Raw genomic sequence first — 25,545 nt, 5'->3', positions numbered from 1 at the left:
TTCTCCTGACAATAGGTTACCTGACCTGCATCTGTATATACATTGCATTCCTTTGCAATTTTATAAAGCGTGAAATTGGCCTGAGGGCTTTCGACCACCAAGTATTAATCACTTTTAGGCAAGATGGAGGTTAGCTAATTTGCATACATCCAGAAACGAATTCTTTTTTTAAAGCATGATGGTTAATAAGCATTTAGGGTACCTAGGATACAGATTTTTAAAGTTTTAAATCAAAAGCTAAAGATAAAATGGATCCTTATGCTATGCCTCAAATATGTGTTCTTCAATTTCACCAATTGGTTGGCAGCCTGTTCAGTGGCATCATTTTCTCAACAGTACACAACCGGTTTCTAAGTGTCTTTTTTTATGATCTACTTTGCGCAGAACAGAATGCCCCGCAGAATAAAGATGGCAGAAGATTATGTGCTGGAAAACAAAGATTTCATGGTTGAAGAAGTGCGTGGCCAAAAGATGTTAATTTGCAGGTTTTGCAGAGTGACTGTCCCAATAGTAAGTGGGAAAACTGCAAGCCGAATTGCTGAACATCTTGTCACCAAGACCCACTTGAAATTGAAAGAGCCACCTAATAGCGACAGCCTTTGCCAGATGTCTCTTGCTGAGACAATGACCCGCTTCAAAAGAAAACGTGAGGAAGAAAAGGATGTGGCACATGAATTTGTACGTGCCCTAGTGCAATCTGGAACCAGCTTACACCAAGCTGATGGACCGATTGGGAATCTATTCCGCAAGCGTGCACCAGCATTCAAAACATTACCAAAAACAACACAAATGTATGAGAAATACCTACCAGAGGTGTTCCTTGCAGATATTGAACATATTTCAGAGTTACTCCAAGGTGATGTGAAGATCTCTGTTACCATTGATGAAACCCCAGAGATGCGTGGCGACCCAGCAGTGGCAGTGCTAATCACATTTTGTGATGCAAAAAATGGATGGCACAGACGTACCATCATGGCAGATCTGGATGTACTGGAAACATGCAACGCAGTGTCACTTGGAATGCTGCTGCAGAGAGTTCTTACCAAGTTTAACAAAGATTGGAGTGACATAGTTTGTATTTGCAGCGATTCAGCTACTTATATGAAAAAGTTATGTGATGACCTATCAAAAGCAATGCCTGAGCTGAAGTGTTTCCCTGTGAGAGATCCTTGCCAGATGGTATGCTGAAAGCAGCATTACAATCTTCTGAGCTGATGAAGAATGCTATTGATTTTGTAGTACATTCAGGCGCACTGTTTCGTTATGCGCGGGAACTCAAACGCAAATCTTTCTCATTTTGTGTTTTGTGTGGCAGCAAAGAAAGAATCATCCTAACTGTGTCATTTAGTAGGTGGTTCTCAGTACTAGAGGCCGTGAATGCAATATTATCTATGTGGCGACCCCTTACTGAATTTTTGCTTAGTGATGATGCAAAAGGCAAGAAATGTGAGGATCTTCGGGTGCATATTGATAGTGATGTCAAGAAAAGTACACTGTACTGCATCCTTAGATTTTTGCAGGAAAACATGACTGCTGTAGTGGACATAATAAAAAAACTAGAGTCAGAAAACACCCTTGTGTACCAAGTGTTCAGTATAATTGGTGTTGATGTCAAACATCTCCTCTGGAGTAGGCTAGACGACACTTTTAGTGACTTTGGCACGGCAACATGTTCCCTGTTAGAATGCTTGCCACTTGGGAAGCAAAGAAGTGTTGAAGACCAATTCAGGAAATTTTATTTTACCATGCATGAGAAATGGCTAGCTATGATGCATAGAAATGTCCCTTCAGCAACCATGGCGTTTGAAGTTAATGAAGCCTCACTTTGGTACGCTGCACAAGTGTTAGATCCATTCCGTAAAGGGGAATTTTCTCCGGACTTTTCAAAGTACAGCTTCATTTTTGACCGCTTTAATACCTCTGAGGGCATGTGCACCCAGTTCAACGCGTATGTTGCAGAACCTGTCCCAGAGAATGTCAACCTTGAGGTGCACCAGTACTGGCATGGGAAGCTACGTCAGTGGCCAGAGTTGGCAAGTTGTGTACTGGCTGTTTTGGCGTTGCCAGTCTCAAGTGCCAATGTTGAGAGGGCATTTTCACAAATAAAAGTGTACATGGGAAGGAAAGAGAGAGCACGAATGACTAAAGAATCTCTGAAGAAATATTGTATGGTCTACTACAATAAATTTGACTTGTGAAAATGTATTTGAACTTCATATACACGTACATGCACTGTCTATATGCCATGCATCAATGAAGAAAGCCAGCAAAATAAAAGCAAAGCGTTTCATAAACACCGGAAAAACACCGTTTCAGTTGTTTTTTATGGCGCGAAAATTTGAAATCACTGAAAAGCACTGTTTTTTTCAGGTATTGAAATCACTGGAAAACACTGACAAAACACCACCAGAATTTACCCAAAATAGAAACTGAAAACAGGGAAGCCTACCTATACGTATTTAAAAATAAAAAATTTTTCTATCTTTTTGGATGCTAATAATGCCACCTATATTTGTTTCCAATATTTTGGTACTTACCATTATAAGTATAGATACATGATATAGTGATAAACGATATTTTGACTTAATATTTTTGTCAATCATACTGTTTATCATAATATTGTGTCAGTGATCTGTCTACATGTAAGGCTGTCTGCATTTATGAACTACATTTATCGCAGCTACATCACTTCAGCATGTCTCTTGGTCTAACTAGACCTTAGTTCCTTCGCCTTCAATAATGAATTAATTCCTAAATTTGTGTCCAGGTCGAGACCCTGTTAATTTTTCTAGTTCTAAAACATAAAAAAGCCCATATTCCAACCATATCCATATATCATTCTGCCTTTGTTAAGGCCCTAAGCCACCATCTTTAATCAATGACAGAAGAAGGGATAACAACCACTTTGGGAAAGTGGTCCTTCACAAAGATCAAGGTCCACAAAATCTATCTGAATAATTTGCTATATAATCATCTTCATATCCTGAAACATAGAGTTAGAACCACAGAAGGATAGTGGGTAGAGCTGAGCATCTCATATTTCGAATCCTCATGTGATCTTTATTAAAATACATTTCACAATTTACAAGAAAATGATTGCCACATTCTTCCACTGCAATTTTTCTGTGAAGTCTTCTGTCTCCTTTTCGTAGACAAAATATCTACTCCCTATCACTTCACCCAAAATATATTAATATATCTGCCACACAGGTTCTCACTGCAAATTTGCAACTACCACTGAGATATGCATGCAGCAGCATGCTCTGAGATGCCTGTACCACCGCCACCAATAGTGAACTCCTCCCTCCAGGACATTAAAGACACAGGGGCAGATTTACAAGCCCCATGCGCCGCTGGTGCATCACGTTGTGTGACTCACCGGTGGCGCAGCCTGCTAAGGGATATTTACAAGCACTGGTAAAGTCACCCTGCGTGACTTAACCTGTGCTTGTAAATATCGCCCCTGTTCACGCAGCACTTTGCGTGTTAGGGGCGGGACATGGATGTTGCTGTGGGTGTTCCCACGCAACACCCATGTCCACTGATGCATTTCAAGATTTACGAGAAATCGTAAACCCGGAAATGCGTCAGTTTGCTGAGCCACCATAGGACCAATGTTTTCATTTCTCCTCGTTTTTTCCTCTTTCAATGCGTGCTGCATTCAACAGCCCGCCTTGAAAGAGGAAAATGCCTGCAGTGATTGCTTTTGTGCAGGAAGGGACCCCTTCCTTCACAAAAGCAATCTCCCCATGGCGCAGGCATCCTTGCACCATGGTGCAAGGGTGCCTATGCCGGCGCATGGCAGCTGTTTCTGCGCCAGCGCTGGGGAGAGCACAGGAATGCGACATATCATTGTAGATATGTCGCATTCCTGTGCTCTGAAAGTGCTGCAGCGTGGTGCAGCCAAAGGGCTTGCAGTGCAGTGCTGCGCTGCGGCCCTTCCTTGTAATCTGCCCCACTGTTTTCAGGCCTGGGTTTGTGTCTGACAGCCTAATGCTTTCACAGTGTTGTGGCTGAACCCCCATTTAATTTGTCCTCTTCTTGAAATCTTACCTGTCATGGTGCTGCCACTGTGGATCTGTGTGGTTGTTGTAATGTTGTTGACTCTTGATGGGCTTTAAGTACATGGGTTACTAATCATGCAGAGGCTCGAGTTCAAAACCTGGGCTCTGCTACGAGGCCCTGTTCTAGCAGGGGGAGCGGGTGGGCCAGGCCCACTCAAACATGACCTTTGGCCCATTCAGTCAGAGCGGAAGATGCTGGGGAGAACGCACAATGTCGAAGTTGTGATGTTTTTTTCACTTAGTTTACTTTCATTCTCAGTCAGGGGTCAAGGATCGTCTAGAACATCTTTTTAAAGTGCATTGCTTTTGTTTTTATACCTACAATTTTATATATTACTAGCAGCCCGTCCCGACGTTGTCCGGGTAGGCTTTGCGAGGTGAAAGGTACTCACCAGCATTGCGCACCCCGGACACAGGCAGCTCCTTTGTCTCTCTTAGCAATCACCCCTTTTTGCCCACTTCCCCTCAAACTACCTGGCCCTCTGTTCTGAGAGCCTCAGCTTCACCTGTCCCGGCCATCCAATTTGCCGTCAATCTGTTTGTTTACCTGACGGCTCTCACCAGAGAGGCAGTGTCCCCCCCTCTGTCCCCCCATCACACTCCCCTCCCCCATCATCTGTAGCGGGAGGCGCCCCAGGCACATACATACCTGCCATTCCTCCCACGGGGAAGTCAGGGTGGAGGGAGAGTCCTGAAAACAAATGTGGCTGGCTGCAGCTTGTTTTCATTTGAGAAAGCAGTGTACCCCCCTCACCCCCCACCTTGACGCTCCACGGGAGAGCGAGTGAACTGGGCCACTCCCCTTGCATGCACTCTAGTCGGCCGCTACGCGTAATTTTTTTTTTTTTTTAACTTCAATTTTTATTGCAGAATCAGAAGTGTACAATCATGTGGTCAATCTCGCCCACCTCCGCTTATCGCCATTCCTCAGTCGTTAACAGAACATCACACAGCCATTCAGCCCACATCCCGGAGGCAGGGCGGCGTCAGCTAGGAATCCGTTCATAAGCCAGGCGATAAGACAATAACATTAATATTTACTTGACATCAGTATATTCGGGCTTGTTTAAAAGATCTGCTTTTCCCTGCCTACCCAACCCCTAACCCCAACCAATAACTTGTCCCCCCCGGCAGCGGTGAAGAGTAGTGAACAAGGTCAATGCCCTTTGCTCCACCCAATGGAACCTACCAAACAAGCCCATCATTTCACTACCATCTCTCTGTCCACACATTCAGCAATCATCTTCACGCTTTCGGCAGTGGCCCCCCAACCCCCCACCCTCCACCCACTCCCTAATCTATCGCTGGTGTGAGCCAAATTCAGGAGTATATCTCGTCACTCAGGAGCTGAGGGAACAACACTCATGTAATTGTGCGTCACCTGGAACCCTCTATTAGCCTCACTCTTCCTGGTCCCTTTCCTTTGACTGGTAATCATGCAGTGTAAGCACCAGACCCTCCCACGCCCGTGCCACCTCCAAGACTTTCTCATTAGCGGTACGGGTCGCCTGTCTAAGCCGGACCATACTTTCACTTCTGGCCCATTTTTCCAATTCCATCGCCCAGCGCCTACTGGATGGGCCCTCCGACGACTTCCAGTGCCAGGTGATCTCTCTCTGGGCTAAAATAAGTCCTAGGTCCATAAATTTACTGGTGACTTTCGTTTTCTTTGTGTGTGGGAACCAGAGTAGCAGACAGGCTGCCTTATCAAAAGTCATCTGTCTATCCGTCACTCCATTCAAGAGCTCTCCCACTGCTGTCCATTACAATCCTAGTTTCGGGCAATCCCACATCATATGATCTAGCTCCGCCCCTGGGAAAAAGCACCTCGGGCATGCCGCCCCCTCCGCACGGAAATGCCTTTGTATCTTGCCTGGAGTCAAATAAGCCCTGTGCACTACAAAGAAGTGTACTTGTTGGAAGCGGGCATTCCTACATCCTTTCCACGCCCTCCTCAGGAGATGACCCCACGTTTCATCCGGTATAGGCTTCCCTACACTCTCCTCCCATTTCAGTTTCAACGCTGTTAGGGGTGTCAGGCCTTCGTGAAGCATTCGAGAATGCAAACACGTAACCGCTTTGAACGTTCCCGCCGTCATCACCACATATTGGCACGCCATCGTGGTCGTTGGCTCCAATTGCCCCACCCTCCAATGCTTCTTTATGGCCGCAGTTACGGCCATGTACAATAGGAAACTCCCAGCCGGGATTCCAAATTGGTCTCGCACCGCTTGGAAGGGAAGCAATTCGCCGTCCGCGTACAGGTCACCCACCATGTGGAGCCCCATCTCCTCCCACTCCATAAGGGGGGACCAGTCTCCTCCATGTGGTAAAGCCGTCAGCATGCCCAGGGGTATTTCCGGGGCATACGGGTGTACCACTCCCGCTCGCTTTTGACTCCTATTCCAACACAACCGTAATGTTTTTTCCTCGAGCGTCAGGTCTCTCACATCAAGGTGTTGCTGCAGGACAATATAGGACAATACATGTCTCTGTATCCCCGTCCCTCGGTGCAGGTCAGGGCCCCGAAATTCCCTAGCTACGTGTTGCGTAAGGATCTGCAACTGTGCCGCCAAATAATATAATTCGAAGTCTGGCACCGCCATTCCCCCCTCGGATTTTGGCCGACGTAGCGTGTCCAACGCCACCCTTCTCCTTCCGTTCCCCCATAGGAACTCAATGGTAAGGGTCCGTAGGTCCCTAAAGAACCTAGGCGGGATCCACAGCGGTAACGTTCTGAAATAATACAGGAGGCGCGGCAAGGCCACCATTTTGAGCAGTGCTACTCTTCCAACCACCGACAACGGGAGTGTGGCCCAAAATGCCACCGAGCCCCTCAGGGCTCTTATGCAGCGTCCTATGTTCCCCTCCAGCAAATCATCAGCTCCATGATAGATCCTCACTCCTAGGTAGGTAAAACAGGATTCCTCCCAAACCACATCCGCAGGCAGCGGCGGCTGGGGCGTATCCGCTCTCAGTGGGAATATACAAGTTTTACGCCAGTTTACCCCGAGACCCGATAGGGCCCCGAATGTAACAAGCATGGCCACCGCCTTCCTCAATGCTCCAGCCGTATCCTCTAGGAATATCAAGAGATCATCCGCATATAGCGAGATATAATGTTGCTCACCTCGACAGACAATCCCTCCATACGCCGCTCCCGTCCTAGCGCGAATTGCCAGGGGGCTCGATCGCCAATGCGAACAACAGAGGTGATAAGGAACACCCCTGCCGTGTACCCCTCTGCACCGGGTACGCGTTTGATATCACTGAACCCAGTCGCACCCTGGCGGTGGCCGAGGAGTATATCACTCTTGTCCAACGTCGGAACCCGGTTCCCATGCCAAACCTCTCCAGTACCTTATCTAGATAATCCCATTCCAAGCTATCGAATGCTTTTTCTATATCAATAGATAGCACTGCCGGCCATTCATCCAGATCCAGTTCGCTCCCCAAGACGTGTACCAAGCGGCGGATATTAGCCGAAGTGTTCCGGGTGGGGATAAAGCCAGCCTGCTCCTCGTGAATCAACGTCGTGATATAAGGTAGCAATCTGGTAGCCAGGATACGGCTCAAGATTTTATAGTCCACCGTCAACATAGACAGCGGCCTATACGAAGTCACATCCGTGCCATCCCTCCCAGGCTTCAGTAGGGGTACAACCAAAGCCTCCCGCATAGATCTGGGCAGGCGGCCTCGTTCCAATGCTTCATTATAGACTACTAATAACTGGGGCGTTAAAGTATCAATGTATTCAGCATAAAATTCCACCGGGAAGCCGTCCACCCCAGGAGTCTTTTTTCTCGCCATGTGTTTAACTGCTCCCCTAACCTCAGCCAACGTGATCGCGGCGCCCAGGGCCTTAGCGTCCTCTTCCTCCAACTGCGGAAACCTAATCTCCGCCAGGTAATCTTCCATGTCTCCAACCCCCGCTTCCAATCGACTCCGGTATAGGGTCTCATAATACTCCGTAAAGCACGAGAGGATCGCCATCTGGGAATAGACTGTGTCCCCCGATTCCGTCTTCACACTCAAGATCGAGCACCCCCTCGGCTCCGGGTTCGCCAGTCTCGCCAGCAGCGTACCAACCTTGTCGCCCTATTCATGGACCCTCGCCGTATACTGCTTATAGTCATAGCATCGTAACCTTTCAGTCTCCGCTGCCACTAACTCTTTAGCCTCCAAAAGCTGCGCTTGCAACGCTCCCCGTTCTGGTCTCTGCTTCTCTATTTTCCTCAGCTCCTCTTCCGCCTTCCTGACCTCCTCTAGCACCACTCTCCTTACCCCGCAGTGTTTACCAATGCATAAGCCTCTCGCCACCACCTTAAATGCATCCCATTCCAGTCCTCTAGTAGAAGCCGTCCCCTTGTTAACTGCAAAGTACGTCTCCACTCCCTCTTGAACCTCAGCTCGAAATACCTGATCTTCTAGCGTGTCCGGATTCAATCTCCAATTGGGAATCGCTGTTCTTACTCGCTGCCACTGGAGAGAGAGCAGCTGGGGATTATGATCTGAAATGGTCCTAGCTAGGTACTCAGTACGTGTTGCCATGTTAGCGGTGGTATGGTCACAAAGAATCGTATCGATCCGGACATGTAGTTCATCGAGCGCGGAAAAGAAGGAATAGTCCCTATCCCCAGGGTGTTGCCCTCGCCACACATCCACCAGCCCCCATTCATTCTGCCATTCCATTCTCCGCCTCGCTACCCTACGTACCGGGGACTCAGCCAGTGGTGGATGGGACCTGTCCAAGGTAGTATCTGTAATGGAATTAAAATCGCCTCCCAGTATTATCGGCCCTGCCAAATAATGTGCCAGTACACCTGAGATGGCGTCAAAGAAACGAGGTTGTTCCACATTCGGGGTATAAATGCTACAAAGCGCCACCTCTCGGCCATACAGCCTCCCCGTTACTCCCACATATCTACCCTCCGGATCAATTATCTGACTCATAACCTGAAATGGAGTTCTAGCCCTCACCCAAATCAGTACCCCCCTCGCAAATGCTGAGTATGCTGTACCAAATACCTGCCCTCTCCAGCGCTTCTGCAGCGCCGCACACTCCAATTTGGTAAGATGGGTCTCCTGGAGCAACGCAATCTGAATCCCACGTCTCCCCAAATACGCATGTACTTTATGGCGTCGGGACATAGTGTGCAGTCCACGCACGTTCCAAGTGATGCACTTCAGCTCAGGTAAAGTCCCCATTGCTACCCTCCCTCAATATCACCTCCTTCACTGCTCGCCAGCCCACACCAGCATCAGAATTACCCGCCCTCCAAACACCCCATAAAACCCCCAACGCCCATTCCCCCAGAACAGGAACCAATAGCCGTGCATCAGTCCCCATCCAAACCTCAGTTACCAGACAAACAAATCTACCCTGCAGTAGCCACTACAGGTTGCCTTAAGGGCAATAGGAACGTGGCAGTGCACCGATAGGCGGCAGCTCCCGCCCCAGCCCCCCGCCCCATGATCCCGCCTCGTGGCATGTGACAACAACAGCGATCAAAAAGGTTACCATGCACTCCTGCACCGTCAGCAATAGACCCCACGCCGTACTCCACCACGGAGGTCATGCAGATCACAAATCATCCGCAGTGCGAGGTGTCACCTCCGGCCCTGCCACACTATCCACATCTGAGAATTCAGTCCCAGATTGTCCTTTGTCGTCTTCCGACGCCGATCTTCCAACCAAGTCCTCCGTCTGCGACCCTGTGATTGCCGCCGTTGCTGCCAGTGCTCCCTGTTTGTCCGCCGCCATTTGAGCCAGCAATAGGGCCTGTTGAGTCTTATGTCTCTTGTGGATGCGTTGTGATTGGCGCACCCTCACTTTCTTAGGCCGACCATTCTCACCCTTGCCCCTGCGATCCGTTCCCGCTCTGTAGGACTCAAGCCAAGACCAAGCATCCTCAGGCGATAGGAAGAACTGTGTTGTGCCATCCAGGATGATTCACAACTTGGCCGGAAACAGCAGTGAGTACGGAATCCCCTCAGTCCTGAGTTCCTTTTTAACCGCTAAGTATGAGGCCCTACGACGTTGGATATCCTGGGTATAGTCCGGGAAGATAGTGACCGAGCTGTTCTCCACCTTGAAAGGCCCCATGGAACGCGCATTCTGAATCAGTAGGTCTCTGTCTTTATAGTGAAGGACACGTGCCACCACAGGTCTAGGCGGGCGCCCCAGTAATGGCGGCGTGGCCGGAACTCTATGCGCCCTCTCAAGAGTAAAGAAGGAGGATAGCCCCTCTGGGGCCACCTGTGTCCTGAACCACAGTTCTCCATGTAGGAAATCATATCTGTCCCTTCAATTTTCTCCGGCAGGCCAACCACCCTCACATTGTTGCGCCGGTTCCTACTTTCAGCATCCTCCGCCCTTTTCTCCAGCGTTGTCAGCCGTTGAAGCGCATCCTCCAGTTTCCGTTCTATAGTCACTACCGCTGGCTTCAAATCTTGCACAACTAATTTAGTGTCTTTCACCCTGTCCACCAGCTTCGAATGATCGGCCTTCAAGAGGCCCAGCCCCTTCGCGACCTGCGCGATGTCCTTATGCAGGGAGTCTTTGGTCGTTGTGATGGCCTCCAGGATCTGATCCAGGCGTTTGTTCAGCCTCTTTTCAGTCTCCGTGCCCTCCAACACTTCGCCGCCATCCGGAACAGCGTCGGCCGCTACGCGTAATATATACCCCAAAGTTCCCTGTGCCTCTTTCTTCTTCCCCAAGGCGCCATCGCAGACCTTCAGACCATCCACACCATTTCCACAGTTTCCCCCAGCTCCACAGCCCTCAGCTTCTGCCCCACCACGCCCCCACCCTACCTGCAGCACATGGGAGCTGGGTCCAGCCGCAGGGCCTATTTGTTTGGGCTGCGAGCATGCATGCGGGGTTACAGCGAAGCCGTCAGGCGCGACTTACGTTCACCGACAGGGTTGCCGAACGCCGCGTTACTTTTCCTCCCCACGGCTCCACTGTTGCCGCCGCTCTCTTCACCATGATGGTGGCGGACATTGCAGTGAACCGGGTGTTGGTCCCACGCTCCTGTTCTGACGCTGAACGCCGCGTTTACGTAACGCCACGCCCACACGCCATTGCGCCTCTCGTAAGCGTTGAATGCGCCCCTAACGCCGAACGCCGCGTTCACATCACTCTATGCATACGCCCAAGGACTACTTTACCCCTAACGTTCTTTCCCCCCTAATGTATATGGTGTGGTGCTGTATAGCCTATGTCCATCTCCTGGACCTCCCCTTTCCAACGCTGTATTGGGTGTTGTGATTGGTGGTGTACTTCCGGAGTTTACCCGCCTCAAAGGTTCACAGTTCTCTCTTTATAATAGTAGTATAGATGAGCTGATAAGGAGAAAAACACCAACTTTAGGTGATTTTCACTGGCATGGACATTAAAATACTGGTTATGCCGGTAAAAGCCATCTGGTGACAATCCCAGCTCGTGGCTGGGGCAAGCTGCTTTTGGGCGAGCCAAAAAAATACCAGGAGGACCTGAGCAAAGGGTCTGGCTTAGCCTTTCCATCATGTGCACGAGCCAATCCCAAACAGTGTTTGCTAATCATACAACAAACATTACGTAAAATATTAAAATGTCTCTTCAAATTTTTTTTAAAATTTTTTTTAACATTTGAATGCTGTGACATTAACATTTCACATTATAGCACTGCACTTAGAAGTACTTATTAAAAGTGATACTTTTAAAAGATAAAGTTAAAGCCATCCGGCCGTCTTTACACTGGCGATTAGTGAACCTGCACTTGATCCAGATACAAAATCCTGGAACCAGGCTTGTCTCCTACGCAAAGCTGTGTGCGGGTCCGCAGAGAACCAGCCTGTCTCTTTCCATGGAATGAGACTAATGTTGTAGTGGGAGGTGTTACCTCTCCAAAGAACGCTCTTCCAGTCTCTGTTTTTGTTGACAGTTCCTTTTTGGTCTTTTGTGCGACCTCTCTCAGTAGTAGCTGCTGAAAAATGCTGGTCACACACAGTGACAGAAGGCGGCTAAGGCCCTGTCACTGCCAGTGAACCCATGGTAGGAGGCCAGCATTGCAGCTTTTAGACAGGGATAATTCACCCAAATAAAACGATTGTTTCAGGGCATGTGCTGTAGATCACGCAGTGCTTAATTTGAGCCAGTGGTTTCCGGTGCTCTGCACCTAATTGTGAACACAGGCGCTTGTGACAGTCAGCCACAAGGCGGTGCTGTCTGGCTAATTTAGAGATGACCACAACAACAGTTAATATTGATTCAATATACATTAAAAATGACTATTAATTGCTGCCTAAGTCTCTTATAGGTTTGGGGGCCTGGAATAGTCTGAGTTTACACAGTTGGATGAGTGTGATGGTTAGAGGTTATGCTGTTACTATCATTGGCAGCATGGCAGGGGCAATGTGTGATGCAAGCAGCAGTATCCTTCTGACGATAGCCCTAACACTTATGTTTTTTTTTTATTTTACAAATTTAAGCACTGTACGTGCAAAGAGTCATTTCGTTTTTAACATTTTTATTACAAGTACTTTCTTCCCCTGCAAAACGTGATTCATAATTTTCCAGTGCTTGAGCAGAAGCGCTGCAGTTTCACGCTCTAATCCAAGATGGCAAGTAATTACAAAAAAAAAATCCATTCCGATAATCTTGGTCGTGGCGAGCACAGAATTTAACTGATAATTCAGGCTAGGTTTTATGGAGGAGCAGACTGGTGTAATTAGCCTAATCAAGGCGCATTTTTCTCCTTCGTGGGCGCTGCTCTGTGAACTGCTTCGAGACTTGAAGCCTCCTCACACTTTGCCCTCTCTCTGTCTCCCAGACAAACGGCCCTGATGGAGGCGAATCTGCCACATTGTTTGTCAGCCACAACTGTCTCCAGCAGCTGAAGTTTCTACATAATAGCCGACGAACAGCTACTTGCTGAGAAAAGATGGTAGACGTTTTTCTGAAGCATCTGTGAAATATGCCCCATGTACCAATTTTTGTCTACTCGCATATAATGGGAAAATCGGTTACTCTGAGCGCTTTTATTGCAAGGATGCGAACAGATTTGTGGATTTAAACTGTGTAACAATAGAAAGTGTATAATTTCATGTCTCAAGCACAAATTGCAAATGTAATGGTGCTGGTTCTTTGATGTAAATGTGTATCAAAATGTTCAGTGGCAGGGTAAATAAATGAAACATGGATTTGACTCTAGTACAGTAGTTTGTGATAGGAGTTTAACGGAATTGTTCGCAGTGGGCCAGAAATATTTCTTGGTAAATCGGACAGGTTTTCCAACTAAACTAGAATACATTGCCTTTACTGGCCTTTGATTGACTATATGCATAGAAGAAGGTAGTTGCAAGACTAGTTTTCAATTAAGGCCACCGTAGAAAAGTCCACACCATAAAGTCACTGGTCAGGTTTGGAAGCTGAACCCGTAATCCAGTCTGTGTCTTTTGCTGTTTTGCTTTTGTTTGATGTATGGCCAACTGTTTCCAGAAGCCACAATGTCACCACACACTGGAATATGTGGTAGGCAGGTACGTTTGAGAAGCTGGAAACACCAAGGAGTATAGAGGGAAAATCAAACTACGACGCCCTCCACTCAGTACATCAATACACATCCATGTTGTAGTTTTTACGGCGTTACTCAATTCTAGATCTGTAGACAAAAACTGGGTACACTGTAGGTGTTTCCAGGAGAACTCAAACCTTTAGAGATTCATCAAAATTGTCTCAATCCAACGCCTAGGATTGAGACAATTTTGATGAATCTCTAAAGGTTTGAGTTCTCCTGGAAACACCTACAGTGTACCCAGTTTTTGTCTACAGATCTAGAATTGAGTAACGCCGTAAAAACTACGACATGGATGTGTATTGACGTTTGAGAAGCTGCCAACTTTTCAGAAGGAAAAAGCTGAAGGCGTAAAACATCTATTTGCTGGTCAAATACTTCAAAGGTTTGAAGAAAACATGGACTCCGGAATCGGCGAGTGGAGTTCTTTAGGAGAAAGGAATCAGGATTAGCAAAAGGAGGGAATGAGGAAACAAGCGAAGAAACACAACTTTGTTGCAATTCACTCTTCTTTCACACTGAAGCCTTTATACAGTAAAAGAACAGGAAAAGGAAATGACATCAAATACCACGTGACAGAAAACACAAAGAAACCAGAAAGGAGTTAAGGTAGAAATATTCATGATGGAAACGGAAAAGAAATAGGAATGAAAACCTGAACAGGACTAGCTGCGGAGCTACTTTAAATTCTAGCTGCAAACTATTAGGCAGGTGATTGCCATATTGGAGCTGGATGAGCAAGGAGCCCAGGGGTATGAGGGAAGGCAACTGCAGGCCTCGTACTCATTCTGAGATTCGACAAACATGGAACCACACAAGGTTCCCCAGTTCTTGGACGCCCAGGCATCCAAATTGCTGAAGATGCAACAGTCACAAAAAGGCACCAGTTTACAACAAATTGCCTCGACATGGCCTTATGGGAGAGGAGCACCCAAATGGCAAGGTATAAGTTTGCCTGAGCCCTTAAATTATCCTCGTGCCACAGCTGTCTTGGAGATGCACATACTTGTACTACTTTTCTGTGAACCCAATAACGGTACTTGAAATGATGGTGCACACATCTACAAGCTTGAAGAGTTAAGTAGACATTTTTTGAACACAACAAACATTCGCCATAATGGTTCTCGCCAGGTATGTGCAGATCTCTAAATATGGTTGGCAGTACACCTCGGGTGGCAGAGCCAGCTGGTAGGCCATCCTTCATACGCAAACCTGTCCTATTAGAGCTAAGAAAATAAACAGGCGCAGAGGTTCAGGCAAGTACCAGGTGAGCTGACTTGTCACAGTAAAGGACTACTGCTAGAAGGTAACTATTAACTCATTCCCAAGTCAGCTGGGAAAAGGGCTATAGATGTAACACAGAAGTCACCAAGGCATGGTGTTGACAAAAATGCTTCCTGAGAGAAAAAGTACACTTTCCCTTCCCAAACGAACTGATGGTTGAAAAAACTTGCCTGGCTTTTTCCATGTAAGTCAAAGTTTAAGCAAAACAACTTGTACTTCAGCCAACCTGCCTCAAAAATCAAAGAAGACGTAACCATTGACTGCTTTGGGGCAATTATTACTAGATGTTATCTAATGTTTTTGATCAAGGACACCTTCAGTTTTCTGAGGTGATTTCCCTTTCCTGCACGTTGGCACATCGTGAGACTCTGGTGCTCAGCAAAACTTTCTCCACAAGTACAATACCAGTGACTGTAGAATCAGACGTTGGTCTCAAATTTAACTGGTAGATATTGAAGAATTGGAACAGTGGATTCATCATTGGAGGCCATGCCTCATTAGCCCCAGGCCAAAGGCATTGCTTCATTGCCACACTTAAGAGAGCCTCACAAATTTACTTCCTGACCCTAAAGCTGATTTCTTTGGTGGTCAATTGCTGAGAGACTATTGTGACACGCTGCATACCACCTCGGGCACATCTGCAAGAAAACCCAAACCAGAATCCTCAAAGGAATGATGCATGTGCTGTTATTGAGGGATAATGTGAAACATCAGGATCAACACTGGATAGAGAACATGAAAGCAGACACTGACAATAGGGGAGAGATAACTTATCATGCTCTGAAAAATGGGATGTCATGCTGAGAGAAGGAAACATTTGTGCTGGGATTTCTTTTTTAATTCTGATCCCTGGGGTGTAACTCACGTTCTAGACTCCAAGATCAGAGCATGGAAATGGGCATGCACTGATGCAAAATCCTACATTCATCCAGTTGATGAAGGAACTCCTCCTCTGTGGTGTCCCCTCCCCCTCCTCACCCCTGTGCGAAGAAACTGATGTTGACAATCCCACGTACGGACCCTCCTGAGTATGATTTCATTCTGGCCCTCTAAGTTCACTTTACCTGTTCTCCTGTGCCTCTATCTCTAAAACCACGATCTATCGCTGTGTGAAATTAAATGCATAGGGCTTACGTTTAATAGATTGTCCCTGTAACTAGTAGTAGTCAATGTCTTCTGTCCATGCTAATTCCGCCTACCAGATGCCCCCAGCTCTAAAACTGCACGTGTTACACCTTAGCATCTGACACCTGAATTTCTAGTGTGCTCAGCTGGAACCATTTACATTGTTGATACTTATGAAGCTTCTACAGTCTCTCCCTAATTAGCTCATCTATATACCTGCTTGTATTCCTGGTGAAAAGGCAATCTTTTTTTGATACTAGAAACCTCTCGGATAGGGTATAGATTTGCATTTTGCCTTTCCTTGGAGAGATTGCTTCCCTTGGCGGTGTAGAGGTATCCCATTGTCCACAGACTGTGTCTCTTACAGGTTACTAGTTTTTTAATGAACACATTTCAGTCTCAACTTAAACGTGAAATAGAGTTTTCTTTGAAAGAACTTGGTACTTTTACCATGAGTCGCAGCAGCTTAACCTGGAATTGGTGACTGGAGCCCAATCGGACTTCCATTTGACAATTCCAGGGCCAAAGGTAATGGAGAGGTCAGACAGTCTTACACGATTCAAAATTTTAAAATATATAATATAAATAATCAGGGTAAGAGACCATAGAAATGGTTCGGTAGGAAATGGGGAGTTCAGGGAAGTAGGAGATAAAGATATAATGCATGAAAATAGATGACTCCAGAAGGAGAGCACAGTTGCTCAAGTACTCAGCAGAGACCCTATTGGATGAGAGCTGCTGAAAGGGGTACACTAGTTTGGCCACCAATGGCCTTCTGTTAACCATAATGGGTCATGACTGGAGGTGTTCCAATTGCAACTGGGCTAGTGGATATTGGTTAATGAGCTTTTGGAGCTCCCTGCTTGGTTGAGCTAATGGGAAGACTGTCAAAACCTTCCCTTCTCTCTTACCCAGAAATCCTTCCTCCCCCTCCACAGGTGTAAGCTGCAGTGAGAAGTGGAAGCCTGCCTAAACCTTGCTCCTTGAAGAGAGCGAGGTTATAGTAGGTGAAGAGAAGATGGGAACCAGAGACACTAAGCAGACAAAGGTGCACCTAAGGAAATTTCCTCTGCCCACCTAATGTACAATCAATATGATAGAGACATATGCAGGTTTATAATAAACTGAGTAAAGTGTACCAATGATGACAGAAACAGGTGTTTTCCCAAGGAAGGCATCTTTGATATTGAACAACTAACACCCTCAAGCAAAAACAAAAAGAATTCATAAATGAAACTCCACCAGAACAAAGATTGGCTTTCCTGAGCTGCAATGAGGAATTCTTGAAACACAGGCAAGAATCGCAAGTGAGCAGACTTAAAGACACCAGAGAGAAACTAAAATAGCATATTAGTCACATGAGGGATAAGATTCAAGCTTGTTCCCTCACCGCCTACCCAATACCTTTTTCTCTAAATGACACATTAAGTGCAGAAAGACAGCGATGAATATCTCCTAGAGATTCTGAGGTTCCCTATTCTGGCTGATGGAGCCAGGAGTGTTCCAGTGGTAGGGCCTGTTTGCAGTACATCTCTAGCCAACTGGTGTTCATGTGAGTACAGCACAAGCAGTATGCAGTAGTAATAGTAGTAGTTTATTCTTTTAGTCAATTAAAAACATAACTGTATAAATATATCCATACAATAAAATGCAAAATGAAACAGTCAGAATAGCATACAAGCTGAAAAGGGTAACTGAAATGAAAATATATTACTTAAGAGAATTCATTTGCTAGGCAGTATTTATTTCATATGATATCAAATACATTTCAATCAATCAATCAATCAATCAATCAATCAATCAATCAGGGGTTTATAGAGGGCACTAATCACCCATGAGGGTCTCAAAGTGCTAGGGGGAGTGGGGGTTTCGGCCAGCTCGGAGGTCATCCAAAGAGCCAGGTCTTGAGGACCTTTCTGAAGGTTTGCAGTTTGGGGCTTCATTCCAGGTCTTGGCCGCGATGTAGGAGAAGGATGTGCCACCCGGTCTGGCTCTGTGGATGCGGGGGATTTCAGCAAGGGCTAGGATAGCAGAGCAGAGGTTCCTCTTGGTGGCGTGAAAGTAGATTCTTTCGTTGAGGTATTGGGGTCCGGTGTTGTGGAGGGCTTTGTAGGCGTGTGTGAGCAGCTTGAAGGTCACCTTTTTTTAGACAGGGAGCCAGTGGAGGTCTCGAAGGTGCTGGGTGATGTGGTTGTGTCATGGGATGCTGAGGACGAGTCTGGCTGCGGCGTTATGGACCGTCTGGAGTTTGTAAAGGAGAGATTTGTTGATTCCTGCGTAGAGGGCATTTCCATAGTCCAGTATGCTGGTGATGAGTGCTTGGGTGACAGTCTCCCTGGATTCAGGGGGATCCCTTTGAGGGTCTTGCGGAGTATGCGGAGAGTGTTGAAGTATTTGGAGGATACGGCGTTGATCTGTCGGTTCATGCTGAGTGAGGAGTCGAGTATGATCCAGAGGTTGCGGGCGTGGTCCGTGGGGATGGGAGGGTTTCCGAGGGTGGGGGGCCACCAGGTGTCCTCCCACATGGCACCGATGGGTGCGAAGGGGCCATGTAGATATTGAAGAGCGTAGGGCTGAGGAAGGATCCTTGGAGTACTTTGCATCTGATCTCTGTGGCTTCGGAGAAGAAGGACAGGAGTCTTATTCTCTGAGTTTTGCCAGAGAGGAAGGAGGTGCTCCAGTCTAGGGCAGTTCCCTGAATGACGGTGTCATGGAGTCTGGTGACTAGTGTGCGGTAGGAGATGGCTGCTGAAAGGTCTAGTAGGATGAAGGCTGCAGTGTGACCTCGATTGAGGAGTGTGTGGATGTCATCGGTGGTGGCTAGGAGGGCGGCCTCGGTGCTGTGGTTGCTGCGGAATCCGAATTGAGATGAGTCGAGGATGTTTGTTGAATTCTATGAAGTGCGCTAGCTGGGTGTTGCCGATTTTCTCTGTGACTTTGGCAGCGATGGGGAGGAGAGAGATGACTAGTACATTGCGGCCTCAATTGAGAGGTCGCTCCTCTGTGCACAGCGAAAAGAGTGCCCGTGGGCTTTTGTCAATGTTCAGTTCAATAAAGTTTTGAAGACCAAAAGGTTATTGTTTTGAAGATCTCTTTATTTCTTCATGATTATTCTTCTTTAAGAGAATTTCAATTGATACGATGCATCATCTTAAATGCGTCACAACCAGTGTTTTGTATCCCGATGCATTTCGGGCTCAGTGTTAGCCCTTCGTCAGGGGATTCACTCTAAGGGGTAAAGAAAGTATATGTACGTGAGTACTGAGGATGTCATGTCGTTCAATACTGACATGCTGAAAAAATGAAGTGCTTATCTCTCATGCTGACTCATGCAGAAATATTTCATGTGTAAATGACTCTGAATGACGTGCTGGTGAGCATGCTAGGGTGTGTCGTTATGGTGACTCTGACTGACAAATATATGTGGACAGTGAGTGAAACAGAATTATAAACGCTTGAAGTGATATCGGGTGACATTTGTGTATAGCTGGACATGTTCCTGGGTTTGTGTTGACTAAGGTGCTGGTGTCGGTGACATTACAAGTGAGTATATGGTGAGCAAGCGGTTAAAACAGAACACGAATCTGAGATAACTCACGTGGTGACTGAGTGCGCGGCACTTCTCCTGCGAAATTAGAAAAATACGCTGATAAGTGTTCCGCTCTGCACATACACAGTAGCAGCTCTGCTCATTCTATATGGTCCTCGGGTAAGAGAGACTTACTTGGGATGCACTAGCTAAGTTACTCAATACGACTTTCGGCGGCAGATCGAACGCGGTGCTCTGGGTGCAGGACCTCGGTGTCGGTTGAAAGTGTGGGCGTGTGCAGTATAGCTGGGTTAAGTGACATGAATGATGGACTATAGCTAAACTCCCGTTAACGGGCGCCATCTTGGAATGGTGTTGGTGACGATATGCAATGGTAGAGGTGTAACTAAGCACGGTGTGTGACCAGTGGGTCAGAAATAACATTACACAAATGAGAAACATAGTGACAAGATTACAGATAACGAAAATGTTAAATTAAGGTATTCACACGATGGTAATAACCACATTAGTTCAGAGTCAGGGAAACATTCAAAAGTCATAGGTAACATAAAAATTCCATGCGGTCATTTAGCCCGTGGGGTTGCATGGTAGCCATGTAACGGATACAGTAGTTTTCACGCTTCAACAGGGTGTTCTTGTTGTTGGTGGTGGGTTGAATGACTTCTAATATAAGAAACTTGAGTTGAGCAACAGTGTGATGGTTCTCCATGTAATGGATGGCAACTGTGGACTTGCTGTTTTGTGTTCTAATGTTGCTCTTGTGTTCCAAAATGCGTGTGCGGATTTTCCTTTCAGTGTGTCCCACGTAACAAGAGCCACAGGGGCACTTTAACATGTAAATCACGTTGGCAGTGTTGCAGGTTGAGTTGACTTTGAGCTTGATCTTCGTGCCTTTCATTGGATGGTGAGTGTAATTGCCTGGAATGATATTGTTGCAATTACTGCAATTGTAACAAGGTACTAGGCCTTTGTAGACGGTAATTGTATGTTCCTTGGGTTTCGTCAAGATTTCTTTCAGGTTTCGACCTCGTGTATGTGCAAAGATGGGCAGCTGTTTGAATAGACCTTTAAAGTCTGGTTCTGTACTCAATAATGGCCAGTGTTTGCAGATGATGTTTTTGAATTTATGAGCCGTATTGAGTAACTTCGCTAGTGCATCCCAAGTAAGTCCCTCTTACCCGAGGACCATATAGAATGAGCAGAGCTGCTACTGTGTATGTGCAGAGCGGAACGCTTATCAGCGTATGTTTTTAATTTCGCAGGAGAAGTGCCGCGCACTCAGTCACCACGCGAGTTATCTCAGATTCGTGTTCTGTTTTAACCGCTTGCTCACCATATACTCACTTGTAATGTCACCGACACCAGCACCTTAGTCAACACAAACCCAGGAACATGTCCAGCTATTCACAAATGTCACCCGATATCACTTCAAGCGTTTATAATTACAATTCTGTTTCACTCAATGTCTACATATATTTGTCGGTCAGTCACCATAACGACACACCCTAGCATGCTCACCAGCACGACATTCAGAGTCATTTACGCATGAAATATTTCTGCATGAGTCAGCCAGAGAGATAAGCACTTCATTTTTTCAGCATGTCAGTATCGAACGACATGACATCCTCAGTACTCACGTACATATACTTTCTTTACCCCTTAGAGTGAATCCCCTGACGAAGGGCTAACCCTGAGCCCGAAATGCATTGGGATACAAAATACTGGTTGTGACGCATTTAAGATGATGCATCGTAACAATTGAAATTCTCTGAAAGAATAATAATCATGAAGAAATAATGATGAAATAAAGAGATCTTCAAAACAATAACCTTTTGGTCTTCAATACTTTATTAAACTGAACATTGACAAAAGCCCACGGGCACTCTTTTCGCTGTACACAGAGGAGCGACCTCTCAATAGAGGCCGCAATGTACTAGTCTTTGCTTGCCAGACGCCGCTAGGAAAAGACGGCGCCACCTCCGTAGCACGCCACAGACCATTAACTGACTACCCAGGAGCACAGGCAGTGCAAGTCCTACCCACAATAGAGGAGAGAGATGACCCTGTAGCTCTTTAGGTCCGTATGGTCTGCGGAAGGCTTCTTGAGGAGGCGTTTGAATTTGGCCCGTTATCAGTCATCGGGGAATGTTAATGTTTTGAGGGTGTAGTTGATCGTCCCCCATAGTTCTGGGGCGATGGCGGAGACAGCTCTGTGGTAGATGTGTGGCGGGCAGGGGTCAGTGGGTCCTCCGGAGTGGATGCTCATCATAGTCTTTGCGGTGCCCAGGGTCCAGGTGAAAAGGGATGGCTGGGTGGCTTTGCTGGTGGATGGTGTTGGGTCGGTGCCTTGGTCGTTAAAGTTGTCGTAGAGTGTCCTGAAGTTGTGGTGGAAGAAGGAGCTATGTTTGTTGCAGAGGTCCTGGGAGGGAAGGATGTTAGAGGATTTGCTGTGGGGTTTGGTGAATTCTTGTATGATGGTGAAGAGTTCCTTGGAGTTGTGGGAGTTGGAGAAGATTATGTCCTGGATGAAGTTTTTCTTTGAAGATCTGTTGAGTCAGTGGTGTGCCGTCATGGCGACCCTGTGCTTCCAGGGTTTTGCTGTTCTTCTATGTTTTCTCCAATCGTCGGCACAAGCACTTGCACTTGGATTCTTGGAGGCCCATGGTGAACCAGGTGGCTTTCGTGTTGTGTCGTCTGTTGGTGTTCCAGAGAAGGGCGAGCGTGCTGGCCCAGTCCGCAATCCATTGGTGCAGGTCATTGACTGCGGAGCTGGCATCAATCGTGGCAGGGGGAGTGCGGCTGAGGGAGGAAGTGAGGTGCTCTTCAGTGATCTTGCTCCAGTTTCTGCGTGGGAGGCGGAATTGGCTTGTGTGCAGCGGGTTTTGAGAAGGAGAAGAGGAGGCAGTGGTGGACCGTCCGGAGAAGTTGCGTGGTGGGACTGAATCGAATGTTGTTTCCTCCGGCGAAGATTGGGTCAAGAGTGTGTTCCACCATGAGGGTGGGTGTGGTGATGAGTTGCTCCAATCCGATGTTGGTGAGGATCTCTAGTAGGGCGGTGGAGTTGGGGTTGCTGAGGTTGTCAAGGTTGAAATTGAGGTCTACCAGCAGTACGTAGTCTGTGGAGGTGAGGGAGTGGGGTGCTATGTAGTCTGCAATGGTGTTTGTGAATGGGGAGCTGGTCCGGGAGGTCTGTAGGCAAGGGTCCAGCATTGAGTCGTTCTGGGATTGGGCTGGATTTGGAAGTGGATGTGTTGCATTCCGAGTTTTTGTGGATGATGGTGAGGCCTCCTCCAGGGTGGTTTGGGCAGTCTTTCCTCAGGATCTTGTACCAGTCGGGGATGGCGGTTACGATGTCGGGAGCGGAGCTGGCGTTGGTCCAGATCTCTGTGAGGAAGGCGACTTCCGACGAGAGGGTGTTGAGGAAGTCCCACATTTCTACTGCATGTCTGTGCAGGGAGCGTACGTTGTTATGTTATGTTATGTTATGTTATGCTGGTTTTTTTATAGCGCACGGCTACTCAAAGAGTGTCCCGGCGCTTTGGTTGCAGACCTATCTCATAACACAACAAGAAAGAAGAGAAATTAAAAAAACAGAAAATACAGAGAAGAGAGAGAAACAAAACCCAGGGCGTAGCTAAGAGGTGAAAAGCCAAGTTTTTAGCCCTTTCCTAAAAGCCAGTAGGTTAGACGTGCTGCGTAGCACCACTGGCAGCATGTTCCAGAGCTGGGGGGCTAGCAATCTGAAGGAACGGCCTCCAATACGTGCCCTTTTGACACGCGGAACATTGGCAAGGTACAAGGACCCTGACCTCAAGGACCTGGCTGGATGATAAAAAGCCAGCCTTTTTTGAAGGTATTTCGCTCCGGTGAAATGCAGCGCCTTATGTGCCAACGTCAAGGCCTTAAAGATTATCCGCTTCCGAATGGGAAGCCAGTGCAGTGCCCGCAGGAGGCCCGAGGCTCTAGCACGGCGAGATAGTCCAAAAATAGCCCGTGCTGCCGAGTTCTGGACCACCTGTAGCCGTTGAAGCAGATATTCCGGCAGGCCAAGGTAAAGAATGTTCGCATAATCAATACGTGAGCCAATTATCGCCTGCACTGTGACCTTCCTGTGCTCCTCTGAAAGTAAAGGGAGAAACTTACGCAACATCCGGAGCAGGCCGAAACACGTGCCGGTAAGGCCAATTATCTGGGAGCGCAGTGTGAGGCCCTTGTCGATCTTAATCCCAAGGTTTTTCGCCACCTGGGAAGAACTAGCTGGTGGAAACATGTTCTCCGGCCACCACACCTTCCAGTCCGGATCTACACTGCACCCGAAGAAGAGGACCTCGGATTTATCCGAGTTGCACTTGAGGCTGTTGTATTGAAACCACTGAAACACAGCCTCAAGGCAACCCTGGATCCTCTCTCCGTTGAAGTCCGCACCCCTCTCACAGGTGAAGAGCAGCTGGGTATCGTCAGCGTAAGAAACGATCTGAGCCCCGAAAGACTCTGCCAAAGCCGCCAGAGGGGTCATAAAGATATTGAAAAGGGTCGGGCTCAATACAGAGCCCTGAGGGACCCCGACACCCAGTGGCGCCATCTCGGCGGAGCAAGCGGAGGCCCAGACCGTTTGTCGACGGCCCGTCAAGAAGGAGCGAAACCAATTGAGCGCCGTCCCCCTAAGACCGATCTCAAAAAGTCTTGCGAGGAGACCCTCGTGGGGGACGGTGTCAAAGGCCGCCGACAGGTCTAACATCACCAGCATCGCCCTGCCCCCTGAATCCAGCACCTCCTTAATCGCCTCCGAAACTTCCAGGAGAGCTGTTTCGGTGCTAAGATTGGTGCGGAAACCTGATTGAGTAGGGTGCAGTAGGTCATGGGACTCCAGAAAATCGGCAAGCACCTTATGCACATGTTTTTCGATAATTTTTGCAAAGGCAGGCAGAAGCGAAATAGGTCTATAATTCGCTAGTACCTCCCCATCCAGACCAGGCTTTTTGAGCAGGGGGATGATCATCGCCTGCGTTGAGGAGGATGCAGCTCAGAGGTTGTGGTGCGTTGGCGTCTGGTGAGGCGGTGGTAGCTGTCTAGGTCCAAAGGTGGGTGAAGTTGCGGCGGCAGTGTCAGCAGGAGAGCGGGCCTTCGGAGTTGCTAGACATCGAAAGCTGGCAGTTTTTGTTGCGTCCAGGGTTGAGAGCGTGAAGAGTGCTGTAGTCCTAGCGGCGGGGGATCAGAGGACCAGGGTCTCTGGCGCTGGTCGCGGTCTGGTCACGGACGGGTGCAGATGGGCTTGCCTTTGGTGCGCCCGCTGTGCATGGCCGCCATTAAGTAGGAATTGGGGAGGGAGAGCAGCTGGGAGGTGGGAGAGGGAACACGCAGGGGGGAGGGGCCGTGGGGTCAGCAGTGGCATGAAAAAAGGCAGAAATGGAGGCAAACAGTAAACAAAGGCAAAATAAGGCGCAAAGACAGAAAAAAGACAGAAAAGACAGAAAAAAAGCAGAACAGAAATAGCAGAAGAGGCTGACAGAGCGGATCACCAGGGAGGAGGGCCTCGAACACCTACCTGGAACCAGACAGGAGCTGGGGTCAGAGGCTCAACAAACAGAGCTGGAGAGGGGAAGAAGTTTCCCTCACCAGGAGGTCAGAGGTCTTGCTCATCATCATTGCAATCATAGAGTGCCTACTACGCTTAGTTTTCTGTATGCTCAGTTCCTTGTGTTAATAGAATAACATAACACATAACGTGTATTTGTAAAGCGCACGTTCACCACCACGGGTATCTTGGCGCGGAATAACAGATGTTTCTTGTTACCCAACTCAATTGTACTCATTTCATTGACTTCAGATGGACGAAAGGCTGAGTGGACCCACCAGGATTCGAACCTGTGACCAGAGGTCGAATACAGGCCCCTGCAGTAGACGCTTTACTCCACTGAGCCATCAGACCCACTGTTCCTGCCTCCCCACATGCCCTGCACAA

General features: G+C 47.6%; 1 pseudogene; it reads left to right on the top strand.

Moving 5' to 3' along the window:
• The first annotated feature begins 390 nt into the window (after positions 1-390).
• LOC144782795 (uncharacterized) lies at positions 391-2,411 on the top strand (annotated as a pseudogene).
• The last annotated feature ends 23,134 nt before the right edge of the window (positions 2,412-25,545 follow it).

The sequence above is a fragment of the Lissotriton helveticus genome, chromosome 9 (assembly GCF_964261635.1).
Source record: "Lissotriton helveticus chromosome 9, aLisHel1.1, whole genome shotgun sequence".
Lineage (NCBI taxonomy): Eukaryota > Metazoa > Chordata > Amphibia > Caudata > Salamandridae > Lissotriton > Lissotriton helveticus.
The sequence above is the reverse complement of the archived record's forward strand: the minus strand, read 5'-3'. Positions and strand labels throughout refer to the sequence as shown.